This window comes from Coregonus lavaretus, assembly GCF_964263955.1.
Source record: "Coregonus lavaretus genome assembly, contig: HAP1_SCAFFOLD_463, whole genome shotgun sequence".
NCBI classification, from domain to species: domain Eukaryota; kingdom Metazoa; phylum Chordata; class Actinopteri; order Salmoniformes; family Salmonidae; genus Coregonus; species Coregonus lavaretus.
In genome coordinates, this window is record NW_028159925.1 from 250,085 (window position 1) to 264,902 (window position 14,818).

General features: G+C 47.5%; 1 pseudogene across 1 annotated transcript in view; it reads right to left on the reverse strand.

Annotated features, from left to right (window-relative positions):
- Positions 1-14,818, reverse strand: part of LOC311122328 (YEATS domain-containing protein 2-like) — a 75,457-nt pseudogene that overhangs the window by 42,817 nt on the left and 17,822 nt on the right. Inside the window, exons 8-15 of the transcript in view lie at positions 14,557-14,751; positions 13,804-13,964; positions 13,089-13,253; positions 9,307-9,393; positions 8,173-8,345; positions 7,178-7,416; positions 6,409-6,545; positions 4,232-4,380 (exon numbers count right to left, since the gene is read on the reverse strand). The product of the transcript in view is annotated as a YEATS domain-containing protein 2-like (transcript). The remainder of the gene's footprint in view (positions 1-4,231; positions 4,381-6,408; positions 6,546-7,177; positions 7,417-8,172; positions 8,346-9,306; positions 9,394-13,088; positions 13,254-13,803; positions 13,965-14,556; positions 14,752-14,818) is intronic.

Genomic DNA, 14,818 nt, shown 5'->3' on the forward strand with positions numbered 1-14,818 from the left:
TATGGAACGTTTGGGGGTCTCGGTGAGCCTTACCTCGGGTTACCACCCGGAGAGTAATGGGCAGGTTGAACGAGTCAACCAGGATGTGGGTAGGTTTCTGAGGTCATATTGTCAGGGCCGGCCGGAGGAGTGGGCGAGATATGTGCCCTGGGCCGAGATGGCACAGAACTCTCTCCGCCACTCCTCCACCCAACTAACCCCTTTTCAGTGTGTATTAGGGTACCAGCCGGTTCTGGCACCATGGCATGAGAGCCAGATCGAGGCCCCCGCTGTGGATGAGTGGGTGCGGCGCTCGGAGGAGACGTGGGACGCTGCACACGTCCATCTGCAGCGTGCCATACGTCGACAGAAGACGAGCGCCGACCTACACCGCAGTGAGGGGCCAGTGTACGCACCTGGAGATCGAGTCTGGCTCTCAACCAGAAACCTGCCCCTCCGCCTGCCCTGCCGGAAGCTGGGTCGGCGGTTTGTGGGGCCTTTTAAAGTCCTGAGGAGATTGAACGAGGTGAGTTACAGGTTAGAACTACCTATTGATTACAAGAATATTAACCCCTCGTTCCATGTGTCTCTCCTCAGGCCGGTGGTAGCTGGTCCACTCCAGGACTTTGAGATTGAGGAGACTCCTCCGCCCCCGTTGGACATCGAGGGGGCTCCGGCGTACACGGTTCGGACCATCCTGGATTCGAGACGCCGGATGGGGGGTCTCCAATATCTCGTGGAGTGGGAGGGGTACGGTCCGGAGGAGCGGTGCTGGGTGCCAAGGAGGGACATTCTGGATCCGTCCCTGATGACCGAATTCCATCGTGGTCATCCTACGCGCCCTGCTCCGCGTCCCCCTGGTCGTCCCCGAGGCCGGAGGCGGCGCGCGGCTGGAGCCGCGCGTCAAGGGGGGGGTACTGTCACGGTTTCGGCCGAGGCGGCTCCTCCTCCTTGTTCGGGCAGGTTTCGCCGGTCGTCGTCTCCGGAGTTCTAGCTGCCACCGCTCGATGTTTCGTGTTTGTTTGGTTTTGTCTGTTAGTCACACCTGTTTTGTGTTAGGTCTCATTTAGCACCCTATTTAGTTTCCTTGTTGTTAGGTTTGTGTTGTGTGTGATTGTTCGTGTCGTGGTTGCGCTACCCGTGTCGGTACGCTATTTTTCCTGAGCTTCCTCCTTGTTGTGTGAGGAGAGATTTACGCACCTGTGTGTGCGCTTGTATTTACGCCTGTGTGCGTCTTTTGCCTCCGGGCTGTTTTGGATTACTTTTCGTGCTCAGTAAAGTCTTGTTGGACTTACCCTCTGCTGCCTGCGCCTGATTCCACACCACACCCATACACAGCACCGTGACATAATCAGGGCAAACAAACACACACACACCCAACAAACACAGAACACACACACACACACACAAACAGCAGACACACGAGAACTCCCTTTTTAAAGCCTACTCATTTGAGTCCAATTTATTTCCAGGACAATAACTACAGGAAAAACACTCATTTTTTTAAACACAGCATAGTATTCTATATGTATGCTAATTCTGTCCTTAACGAATGCCCTTATAATATATTCAACTCCTCTAGCTACTAGAATCTAGTACCATTGCTACGGTGGTATAATAATACCTTTAGTGCACCACTGTTGGGCTACAGTAAGTTTGTGTGAGGATAGACTAGCGTAGAAGAATCGTCTGGCTATAGGTTTATCCCCGAGAACATGTATGTGTCTGTGTCTGCGTGTGTACGGTCTGTGGACCCACTACAACTCACAAAAGGTCAGCAGAGTCTGTCATTCTCTGCTCTATCGCTGCTGATCAACAGCAGTTTGCTGACACCTTGCCATTGGAAATGTATCGGTTTATTTGAATACTTGCAACAGCTACTCTTCTGTAGTAGTATTCATCCCCCTTGGCGTTTTTCCTATTTTGTTGCATTACAACCTGTAATTTAAATGGATTTTTATTTGGATTTAATGTAATGGACATACACAGATCTTATTTAGGGGCTATGAAGCCCCTAAATAAGATCTGGTGCAACCAATTACCTTCAGAAGTCACATAATTAGTTAAATAAAGTCCACCTGTGTGCAATCTCAGTGTCACATGATCTGTCACATGATCTCAGTATATATACACCTGTTCTGAAAGGCCCCAGAGTCTGCAACACCACTAAGCAAGGGGCACCACCAAGCAAGCGGCACCATGAAGACCAAGGAGCTCTCCAAATAGGTCAGGGACAAAGTTATGGAGAAGTACAGATCAAGGTTGGGTTATACAAAAATATCCAAAACATTGAACATCCCACGGAGCACTATTAAATAGATTATTAAAAAATGGAAAGAATATGGCACCACAACAAACCTGCCAAGAGAGGGCCGCACACCAAAACTCACGGACCAGGCAAGGAGGGCATTAATCAGAGAGGCAACAAAGAGACCAAAGATAACCCTGAAGGAGCTGCAAAGCTCCACAGCGGAGATTGGAGTATCTGTCCATAGGACCACTTTAAGCCGTACACTCCACAGAGCTTGGCTTTACGGAAGAGTGGCCAGAAAAAAGCCATTGCTTAAAGAAAAAAATAAGCAAAACGCTATGTCTGGCGCAAACCCAACACCTCTCATCACCCCAAGAACACCATCCCCACATGGTGGTGGCAGCATCATGCTGTGGGGATGTTTTTCATTGGCAGGGACTGGGAAACTGGTCAGAATTGAAGGAATGATGTATGGCGCTAAATACAGGGACCTTCTTGAGGGAAACTTGTTTCAGTCTTCCAGAGATCTGAGACTGGGACGGAGGTTCACCTTCCAGCAGGACAATAACCCTAAGCATACTGCTAAAGCAACATTTGAGTGGTTTAAGGGGAAACATTTAAATGGAAACATTTAAAATCCAATTGAGAATCTGTGGTATGACTTAAAGATTGCTGTAGACCAGCGGAACCCATCCAACTTGAAGGAGCTGGAGCAGTTTTGCCTTGAAGAATGGGCAAAAATCCCAGTGGCTAGATGTGTCAAGCTTATAGAGACATACCCCAAGAGACTTGCAGCTGTAATTGCTGCAAAAGGTGGCTCTACAAGGGGGGGCGGGGGGGTGAATAGTTATGCAAGCTCAAGTTTTCTGTTTTTTTGTCTTATTTCTTGTTTGTCTCACAACAAAAAATATTTTGCATCTTCAAAGTGGTAGGCATGTTGTGTAAATCAAATGATACAACCCCCCAAAAAATAAGGCTACAAAATAGGAAAAATGCCAAGGGGGGTGAAAGGTGTTCGATGGGGTTGAGGTCAGGGCTTTGTGCAGGCCAGTCAAATTCATCGACAATGAAAAAAAAAACATTTCTGTATGGACCTCTCTTTGTGCACGGGGGCATTGTCATGCTGAAACAGGAAAGGGCCTTCCCCAAACTGTTGCCACAAAGTTGGAAGCACAGGATCGTCTAGAATGTCATTATATGCTGTAGCATTAAGATTCCCCTTCACTGGAACTATACACTTTACAGTTGGCACTATGCATTGGGGCAGTTAGTGTTCTCCTGGCATCCGCCAAACCCAGATTTGTCCGTTGGACTGCCAGATGGTGAAGCGTGATTCATCACTCCAGAGAATGCGTTTCAACTGCTCCAGTGTCCAATGGCGGTGAGTTTTACACCACTCCAGCCAACACTTGGCATTGCGCATGGTGATCCTAGGCTTGTGTGCGGCTGCTCGGCCATGGAAAGCCATTTCATGAAGCTTGCGACGAACAGTTATTGTGCTGACGTTGCTTCCAGAGACAGTTTGGAACTCGGTAGTGAGTGTTGCAACCGAGGACAGACGATTTTTACACGCTTCAGCACTCGCTGGTCCTGTTCTGTGAGCTTGTATGGCCTACCACTTCACGGCTGAGCCGTTGTTGCTCCCAAATGTTTCCACTTCACAATATAGCACTTTCGGTTGAATGGGGCAGCTCTAGCAGGGCAGACATTTTAATAACTGAATTGTTGGAAAGGTGGCATCCTATGACGGTGCCACGTTGAAAGTCGCTCTTCAATAAAGACATTATATTGCCAATGTTTGTTTATGGAGATTGCATGGCTGTGTGCTCGATTTTATACACCTGTCAGCGATGGTTGTGGCTGAAATAGCCAAATCGACTAATTTGAAGGGGTGTTCACATACTTTTGTATATATATATATGACCACTATCTCAAAACCACTATCTCCCAAGAAGTAACTATGGCTACCTGTCCTCCATTTTGTGTCCAGATGGTACTGACCTGAGCCAGGATGGCAGCCATCTGACCCGCCGTGACTGGATGGCCTGCTGGGTGACGGTCATCGGGGATGACACCACGTGACCTGTGGAACTGGCCACGACCTGCTTCCCCATGCCCTGTGATGTAGTCTGGCTAACCAGAAACATACCCTGGGAAAGATCAATCATAAACAAAACTCGGTCAATACAACACCCACACATAACAACAACAGGGCTTTATAATACTATCTGAGAGTTAAATGCTTTTGATTAGGGGAGAGGGGATGGGGACTTCTAGTTTATTTATTTAGTTAGAGAGTGTGTGTGGTGGGGGTGGTGGTGAGTGGGTGTCACAAGGCAGATTAAAGGTGTCGGTGTATTCTTTAGTTAGGCTGTTTGAGGATGTAGGAGGTGTGTGTGTGTGTGTGTGTGTGTGTGTGTGTGTGTGTGTGTGTGTGTGTGTGTGTGCACTACATACCTTTTCTACCGACCGTTAGAGCAGTGGAAAGAAAGAGGATGTTTCATTTTGTCCGTACTCTCTGCGGGCAACCCTGTGGCAAACGCTAAAGATTTTTCCCAAAGGTTCGACCGACGTCAGAGTGAGAAGAGCGAGTGGTGACATGAAATGATCTCTGCCCCAGATTTAGATTCTAGGTGGAAGGAAGAAGAGATGAACGGGGGGAAGCACAGAGACTTCATTAGTAGTTGTTGGGTAAATGCAGAGACAGCATTGTTCCAGAGTTGAGAACTGGATCAATGGCTTGGTAATGAATGTATCTAATTAAGGCCTATAGCTAGATATGGCAGGCTCAATCAATACTAGAACACTAAAGATGGGCTCTCTACAGGGCTCTCTACAAGGCTCTCTACAGGGCTCTCTACAGGGCATTCTACAAGGCTCTCTACAGGGCATTCTACAGGGCTCTCTACAAGGCATTCTACAGGGCTCTCTACAGGGCTCTCTACAGGGCTCTCTACAGGGCTCTCTACAGGGCTCTCTACAGGGCTCTCTACAGGACATTCTACAGGGCTCTCTACAGGGCTCTCTACAGGGCATTCTACATGGCTCTCTACAGGGCATTCTACAGGGCTCTCTACAGGGCATTCTACAGGGCATTCTACAGGGCTCTCTACAGGGCTCTCTACAGGGCTCTCTACAGGGCATTCTACAGGGCATTCTACAGGGCTCTCTACAGGGCATTCTACAGGGCTCTCCACAGGGCATTCTACAGGGCTCTCTACAGGGCTCTCTGCAGGGCATTCTACAGGGCTCGCTACAGGGCTCTCTACAGGGCATTCTACAGGGCTCTCTACAGGGCTCTCTACAGGGCATTCTACAGGGCTCTCTACAGGGCATTCTACAGGGCATTCTACAGGGCTCTCTACAGGGTTCTCTACATGGCTCTCTACAGGGCTCTCTACAGGGCTCTCTACAGGGCATTCTACAGGGCTCTCTACAGGGCTCTCTACAGGGCATTATACAGGGCTCTCTACAGGGTTCTCTACATGGCTCTCTACAGGGCTCTCTACAGGGCATTCTACAGGGCATTCTACAGGGCCCCTACATGGCTCTCTACAGGGCATTCTACAGGGCTCTCTACAGGGTTCTCTACAGGGTTCTCTACAGGGCATTCTACAGGGCTCTCTACAGGGCTCTCTACAGGGCATTCTACAGGGCTCTCTACAGGGCATTCTACAGGGCTCTCTACAGGGCTCTCTACAGGGCTCTCTACAGGCCATTCCACATGGCTCTCTACAGGGCTCTCTACAGGGCTCTCTACAGGGCATTCTACAGGGCTCTCTACAGGGCATTTTACAGGGCTCTCTACAGGGCTCTCTACAAGGCATTCTACAGGGCTCTCTACAGGGCTCTCTACAGGGCTCTCTACAAGGCTCTCTACAGGGCTCTCTACAGAGCATTCTACAGGGCTCTCTACATGGCATTATACAGGGCATTCTACAGGGCTCTCTACAGGGCATTCTACAGGGCATTTGAAGCGCTGCCTAGACTCTTAGAAGAGACTACTTTATTCTTCTCTGAGCATGACATGACTCTCCTCAACATTAAGAGATGAAAGACAAAAAGAGAGAAAGGGGTGAGAGGGTAAATGAAAGACAGCAGCTTGTTTCACACAATTATTATTTGAAGAGGATAACAGGACGAACAGAGAGAGAGAGTGAGTGAGGAGGTGTATGTACCAGTGAGGTCTATTTGAGGAGCTGTGTGTCTAGCGGGATGTATGATGTATAGGAGAGGTTAGAGGGCAGACTGCTGGAGGAGGAGATCTGGGAGTCAGAACACACACACACCTCCTTCAGTATGATACACCTATAGACTGCTATCACACAGTCAGCAGTATGTGACGTGGAGGCAGAGGAGAAAGAACACAGTTGGGAGAAGGAGACAGAAAATGGACAGAGAGGAGAAGAGGGAGAAGAAAGGAGGAAATGAAAGAAAGAGAGGATAGGAGAGAGGACAGGAGAGAGGACAGGAGAGAGGATAGGAGAGAGGACAGGAGAGAGGACAGGAGCGAGGATAGGAGAGAGGACAGGAGAGAGGACAGGAGAGAGGACAGGAGCGAGGATAAGGAGAGAGGACAGGAGAGAGGACAGGAGAGAGGACAGGAGAGAGGATAGGAGAGAGGACAGGAGAGAGGACAGGAGGGAGGAGAGAGGACAGGAGAGAGGATAGAGAGGGGGGGAGCGAGAGAGAGAGAGCGATAGAGAGAGAGAGAGAGAGAGAGAGAGAGAGAGAGAGAGAGAGAGATAGACACACACACACACACCATCAGTCAGAAGAGCTGTGTGGGAGCATGTGAATGTTTCTGTGCATTTGTGTGGATGGGTGCTGTGACAGTGGACGTCTGTCAAGAGTGTTTGTTGTTGTTTACGTGTCTCAGATAAAGAGGCGCCTTTTTTCCTGTGTTTGTGTGAACGACCAAAAGTGAAGGTGTGTGTGGACCCTCACCTCCACTCTTTCCTGTTCCCCCTGCGGCCCCAGTTGCCTTAACAATGACCTGCTGACCCACGATGCTACCGGCCGCCCCGCTGACGATGGCCTTGGCAACATCCCTGGGCGACCACATGCTTCCCGCCCATCACCTTGGAGATGGAGGGGTTACCCTTGGTGACCAGAATCTGTCCGCTGCTGATGGCCACCTGCTTCATCGCTGCCTGGAGGGCAGAGCCTAAAGGGATACCCAGAATCTGGAGGGCAGAGGCTACAGGGATACCCAGAATCTGGAGGGCAGAGCCTAAAGGGATACCCAGAATCTGGAGGGCAGAGCCTAAAGGGATACCCAGAATCTGGAGGGCAGAGCCTAAAGGGATACCCAGAATCTGGAGGGCAGAGCCTACAGGGATACCCAGAATCTGGAGGGCAGAGCCTAAAGGGATACCCAGAATCTGGAGGGCAGAGCCTAAAGGGATACCCAGAATCTGGAGGGCAGAGCCTAAAGGGATACCCAGAATCTGGAGGGCAGAGCCTAAAGGGATACCCAGAATCTGGAGGGCAGAGCCTAAAGGGATACCCAGAATCTGGAGGGCAGAGCCTACAGGGATACCCAGAATCTGGAGGGCGGAGCCTAAAGGGATACCCAGAATCTGGAGGGCAGAGCCTAAAGGGATACCCAGAATCTGGAGGGCAGAGCCTACAGGGATACCCAGAATCTGGAGGGCGGAGCCTACAGGGATACCCAGAATCTGGAGGGCAGAGCCTACAGGGATACCCAGAATCTGGAGGGCGGAGCCTAAAGGGATATCCAGAACCTGGAGGGCGGAGCCTAAAGGGATATCCAGAACCTGGAGGGGGGAAACATGGGAGATGTATTTTAACAGGTCAAAAGCCTTGCTCTTTGATACCTTGCTCATTGGCTGTGAACCATATGTGTGTATGTGTGTGTGTGAGTATGTGTGTGTGAGAGTATGTGTGTGTGTAGTGTCAGTGTGTGTTTTGTCTGATACCTTGCTGGTTGTTGCCCCCGCCCCTTTGGCCCCTCCTGTCTGTCTCTGTGGCGACATGGAGATCAAGTGACTTCCTGCTGAGTTGCCGCGGCGAGCTGCTGGGCTGCCGTTACCGTGGAAACCATCTGCTGCTGCTGAGTGGGAACTTCTCCCGGCTCCTGCTTGATAATGGCCTGCAGACGAACAGAGCATAGAGTTAGAACATTACAGAGAAGACAAACACAGGTAAAATAAACAGTTTCTATGCAATCTACGTAAGTCAAGTGTGCCCACTGATTCATTGAGCTAAAATAAATATTAATTATACATTCTGTCCCATTCCAAACAGGCTAGAAAGACTAGAAAGAAACGGCTGGGCAGAAAATAGTTCCTCTGCCCTGAAATTGGGTTGTATCGTCTGTGGAGAGAAGATGTGGGAGTGGGTGGATTTTATTACAGGAGTTTGACACTGTCTCTCTCTTTCCATCTGTGTGTGTGTATGTGTGATACAAACGTGCAGTTATTCTCTCTGCAATGTCTCCCCCATCCTCTCTCTGACTGATGTCCCATTTAAACAGCTTGCCAAGTGGCTGCTCACAGCTGCTGAGGACAGCACCCTGGCAGGGTGGCATTCTATTGTGTGTGTGTTGTTACAGGAAGTAAGTGTCTACAGAGACAGGAAGTGACTACGCCACACAGAGACCTGTCTGGGAGGAGACAGCCAATCATAGAGACCCATCTGGGACCCTTCGCTCCTGGCAGCCCACCACTGCTGGGTTTGGTCTGACACTTCGCTCCTGGAAGCCCACCACTGCTGGGTTTGGTCTGACACTTCGCTCCTGGAAGCCCACCACTGCTGGGTTGGCTCTGACATGAATCTCCTGGAAACTAAACACTGTTAGCTCTATAAAAAGTACTCATGACAGGTGAAGACAGGTGAAATCAGTCCTGGAGGACTTTCAACTTTAAATCAACCCAGTCTGATAGATTTCTATAAAGCTCCTAATGTCAAAGAAACTACACGTCTTAGTGACGAAGGCCATTTCAGAATGTGGAGGTTAAGATGCCAGTTCTCCTCATGACAAAGACTCTTACTCCACTTAGACACACATATTGACCTTTGAGTGACTTCTGTGTGACCTCTGTGTAACTCACCTTGACCCCTGAGGACAGGAAGCTGCCCGTGTGAACCTTGGGGGCGAGTGACCTGGGCCGCACCCGACTGCTTGGCTGTAAGACTTCCTGTAATACAGAAAGACATAGACCATGAATTAATCAATCAATCAACATATCTATTGGTCACAGCCTGAGACTGGTTACTGGATAGAAGCACTGGTTTTAGTCACTCTGTGGGTTACAAGGGCTGCTTTTACACAGTCAGCCCAATTCTGATCTTTTGACACTAATTGATCTTTTGACTAATCAGATCAGATCTTTAGCCAATATTTGGGCAAAAGATCAGAATTGGGCTGCGTTTACAGCCAAATAAATTGAATTCAAAAGCTTTAGGTGGGTTAAAGCACTAAGGTATCGAGAGAAAGAGAGAAACTAAAGTATTGCCTAAGCCAGTGTTGGGATTCGTTATTTGAAAAGGTAATAATATATTACATGTCGTTACATGTCTCAAAAGTAACGCGTTACTTTACAATATTACTTTGCATGGAAAGTAACACAGTATATTACTAGTTATATTACTTCAAGATACTTTCATGAAAAACATTTTTTTTTTACTTGACAAAGTAACTATAATTACAGTACCAGTCAAAAGTTAGGACACACCTACTCATTCAAGGGTTTTTCTTTATTTTTTACTATTTTCTACATTGTAGAATAATAGGTAAGACATCAAAATTACGAAATAACACATATGGATTCATGTAGTATCCAAAAAAGTGTTAAACAAATCAAAATATATTTTATATTTGAGATTCTTCAAATAGCCACCCTTTGCCTTGATGACAGCTTTGCACACTCTTGGCATTCTCTCAACCAGCTTCACCTGGAATGCTTTTCCAACAGTCTTGAAGGAGTTCCCACATATGCTGAGCACATGTTGGCTGCTTTTCCTTCACTCTGCCGTCCGACTCATCCCAAACCATCTCAATTGGGATGAGGTCGGGGGATTGTGGAGGCCAGGTCATCTGATGCAGCACTCCATAACTCTCCTTCTTGGTCAAATAGCCCTTAAACAGCCTGGAGGTGTGTTGGGTCATTCTCCTGTTGAAAAACAAATGATAGTCCCACTAAGACCAAACTAGATGGGATGGCGTATCACTGCAGAATGCTGTGGTAGCCATGCTGGTTAAGTGTGCCTTGAATTCTAAATAAATTACAGACAGTGTCAGCAGCAAAGCACCCCCACACCAAAACACCTCCTCCTCCATGCTTTACAATGGGAAATACACATGCAGTGATAATCCGTTCACCCACACCACGTCTCACAAAGACACGGCGGTTGGAATCAAAAATCTCCAATTTGGACTCCAGACCATAGGACCAATTTCCACCTGTCTAATGTCCATTGCTCGTGTTTCTTGGCACAAGCAGCTCTCTTCTTCTTATTGGTGTCCTTTAGTAGTGGGTTCTTTGCAGCAATTCTACCATGAAGGCCTGATTCACACAGTCCCCTCTGAACAGTTGATGTTGAGATGTGTCTGTGACTTGAACTCTGTGAAGCATTTATTTGGGCTGCAATTTCTGAGGCTGGTAACGCTAATTAAATTATCCTCTGCAGCAGAGGTAACTCTGGGTCTTCCATTCCTGTGGCGGTCCTCATGAGAGCCAGTTTCATCATAGCGCTTGATAGTTTTTGCGACTGCACTTGAAGAAACTTTCAAAGTTCTTGAAATTTTCCGTATTGACTGACCTTCCTGTCTTAAAGTAATGATGGGCTGTCGTTTCTCTTTGCTTATTTGAGCTGTTCTTGCCATAATATGGACGTATACCCCCCTACCTTGTCACAACACAACTGATTGGCTCAAACGCATTAAGAAGGAAAGAAATTCCACAAATTAACTTTTAAGAAGGCACACCTGTTAATTGAAATACATTCCAGGTGACTACCTCATGAAGCTGGTTGAGAGAATGCCAAGAGTGTGCAAAGCTGTCATCAAGGCAAAGGGTGGCTATTTGAAGAATCTGAAATATAAAATATATTTTGATTTGTTTAACACTTTTCTGGTTACTACATGATTCCATATGTGTTATTTCATAGTTTTGATGTCTTCACTATTATTCTACAATGTAAAACATTGTAAAAATAAAGAAAAACCCTTGAATGAGTAGGTGTGTCCAAACGTTTGACTGGTAGTGTATATTACCCAGTTTTTAAAAGTAACACATTACACTACTAGTTACTGATAATAAGTAATCTGATTACGTAACGCTTTACTTTTGTAATGTGTTACCCCAACACACTGGCCAAAGCTTTTGCCTTCGTTTCAGCGTCAAAATATCTCTTTAGTTAGACTCGTGAATCAGCGCTAACTCCCACATCAGCATCAATCCTCCAGCTTGAAATAACATGAGACACTTTAAACCCCTCTGCCTGCCTGGATCTGCTGAAACTAAGCGTTGGTGGATACATGGGAGAGGTTTGTGGAAGTGTAGAGCACATGACTGGAATGTGAATGTGAGCTATAAAGGGCTGAAACACAGCAGAGAGGGAATGTGGTTTCACTGTGTTCCACTTGAGAATGACACTGATACATGGAACGACCAAATGCCAACAAACACATTAGTTCTGTAATTGAATTTACAATGAAGCGTAGCCTAGTCAATAAACACACACAAAGTCACATAGGAAAAGTAAAACATAGTTTTGTGCACCGAGACCTGTGATGGCGAAATCTCTCTCTTGCGCACACACACACACACACACACACACACACACACACACACATTCACACACACACACACACACACACACACACACACACACACACACACACACACACACACACACACACACACACACACACACATCTAACCACCCCTCACTCTCCTGTAATCTGTCCCTGACACTGAGCCACAGAACACTGTAGTACAGCAGTGGTTCTGGTCACCATGGAAACCCCTCTCATACCATCGCATTGCTGCTGCCTCACCAACCGTCAAGATCTATGAACGGAAGGAGATGGAGAGAGAGAAAGAGGGAGCGACTAAGAGAAAGAGAGAGAGAAAGAAAGAGAGGAAGAATGTCTTTGCCTGTAAAGATACAAGTGTAGGCATCTTCAAGATAACAGAGGAGAAACTGTCAGGGTTCAGGGTTAGGAGAGTTAGAGAATACTAGTCAACTGTAAGGGTTCAGGGTTAGGAGAGTTAGAGAATACTAGTCAACTGTCAGGGTTCAGGGTTAGGAGAGTTAGAGAATACTAGTCAACTGTCAGGGTTCAGGGATAGGAGAGTTAGAGAATACTAGTCAACTGTCAGGGTTCAGGGTTAGGAGAGTTAGAGAATACTAGTCAACTGTCAGGGTTCAGGGTTAGGAGAGTTAGAGAATACTAGTCAACTGTGGTACAGTAGTACGAAGGGCAGTTATCAGTATGAGGGGAGGGGAGAGGACAAGAGAAGAGAGGAGAGCAGTGAGAGTGCACTAGATTTAGCCTTTGTGTGTAGCAGACAGTGGTCTGTGGGAGAGGAGTGTTGACCATACAGTGGCTGAGGATAATCTAAAACACCATTATCAGATGCTGTGTGGGAGGCACAGAGTCCACAGCACAGTCTCTTATAGTGCTGCAGGAACTGACCCAAAAAGAGAGGATAACTCCCTCTAGACAAGCAGAGAGCTCAGTGTTGAAATTGCCCTTAGGCACAGATCTAGGATCAGATTACTCCAGCTAAATCCTAACTTTTACCATTAGTGGGAAAACGCCAAACTGGCCATAGCTCAGTGTTTAGAAGGACTTCATCCTAGTCAGAGCAGCGCAGTAGCGTACCTGTGGAGGCGGCGAAGGAGGTCATTGCCATCCGGATGACCTGGCCGGGCTTGTCGACGATGATGTAAGGGTTTTTGAGTACGGAGGAGCCCTGTTTGGTGTGTACAGGGGTGGAGGTGAGGGTCCGGGGGAGGGGCGAGCGGCTGGGTGTGGAGATGGGTGAACCTTTGGGACCAAAACAAATCACAAACAAGCTGCTCATTGTAAAGATATTCATTATAAAGGCTTGCACACGTCGCACCACACGTGGATCTAGCATTCGTCTGCCTATCATTCAGCGACTGTGTTTTAGGGACCACCAGCTGTAGACGTCTGACTGACAAAAATGTTCAGGCGTGTCTTAGACCTAAAACATAAATTTTTCTAAAGCTCTGAATCCTCGCAAATACAGGCTATGAACAATCACAAGTTGTGCTTTAGTTTCAACAGCCAATCTATCTAAAGATTTTCCCTTAGGCATTTGTGTGCCCCAATTTAGAAATGTAACCCCATTTCCATGTTAAAAGAGGACAGTGTTTTTAAACTGAGATTGACTGACAGTTTCTTCCGTTTCCTTTGAATAAGAAAACGAATCACATAAATATCCCCACTGGAGGTCTGACTGACTACCATAACAAAAACCAAATAAAACTACTGAATCATTCAACAGTTCCCCTATCTCCCTCCCTTCCTCCGTTCGCTCCAATACCGCCAGATCCCATTGGTAGATAGTTACCTGACACAATCTTACAGCTGGCAGTGATTGGCTGGAAGGCTAAGTGTTGCCATGGGAACCCAACGCAATCTTCTCTGTGACTTTAGGCCGGGATGGGGTGCGTTCCGAGGCTGAAGGAGGCGTGCTGTACACCACGGACCTCCCCGCTTTGATGGGCAGACCTGGACGGGAAGAGAGGATAGAGAGAGAGAGAGAGAGAGAGAGAGGGGAAGGAGGTAATAACCATTAAAAACCACTCTGGGATTCATCTACAATGTAATTACCTTCATCCTGGCACAAAGAGATAGGGGGAGAGAGAGGTAGGATAGAGAGAGAGAGGGAGAGAGCCAGAGAGAGGGAGGGGATGAGACGGTTTCTCAGTCCAGCCTCATCAATAATTCACTATAGGCCTGCAGAGGAAAGGATTAAAAGAAGAAAAAAAAAAGAGGTGAAAAATAACAGCAAATCCACTTGGGCTGGTCGTGATTCACTGACTAGGAGATGAAAGTGACATCAATCCAATGCAAACAGTTACAGCTACTTATTTTGCAGTTCACGTCAAGGCCTCAATTGAAAATGTTTGTCTCTTCTATGGTGCGCGGACTAGAGTTACGCTAGATGTCTCAGTCCCAACTCTATCTGAATATAACCCCCCAAGCATAGAAACAGAATGACAGCCATATTGAATTAACCCTTGAGTGCACTTCAAATGGCAGTGGTCCGAGGGCTTATCCTGTTCTAGTAATTATATTTATATTCCCCCATGTATCTCACCTTTCTCTGCGATGGTGGGGTGGTTGTCCTGTGAGAGAGGGAGTGGAGAGCTGCAGCGGCCAGAGAGGGGGCCTGGTGTCTGAGGCAGAGAGTAGGGGGACGAGGGGCTGGCTGCACGCTGGTGGTGGTGGTCATGGGAGGAAGAGGAAGTGGGGAAGGGGACAGGAAGTTCCTGTGGAGCTCAACATCCACCACCTGACAGAGACAACAGAGAGAAGACAGAGTGAGTTTAAGGGTCAATGTTCACAGTGGTAAAAAACGG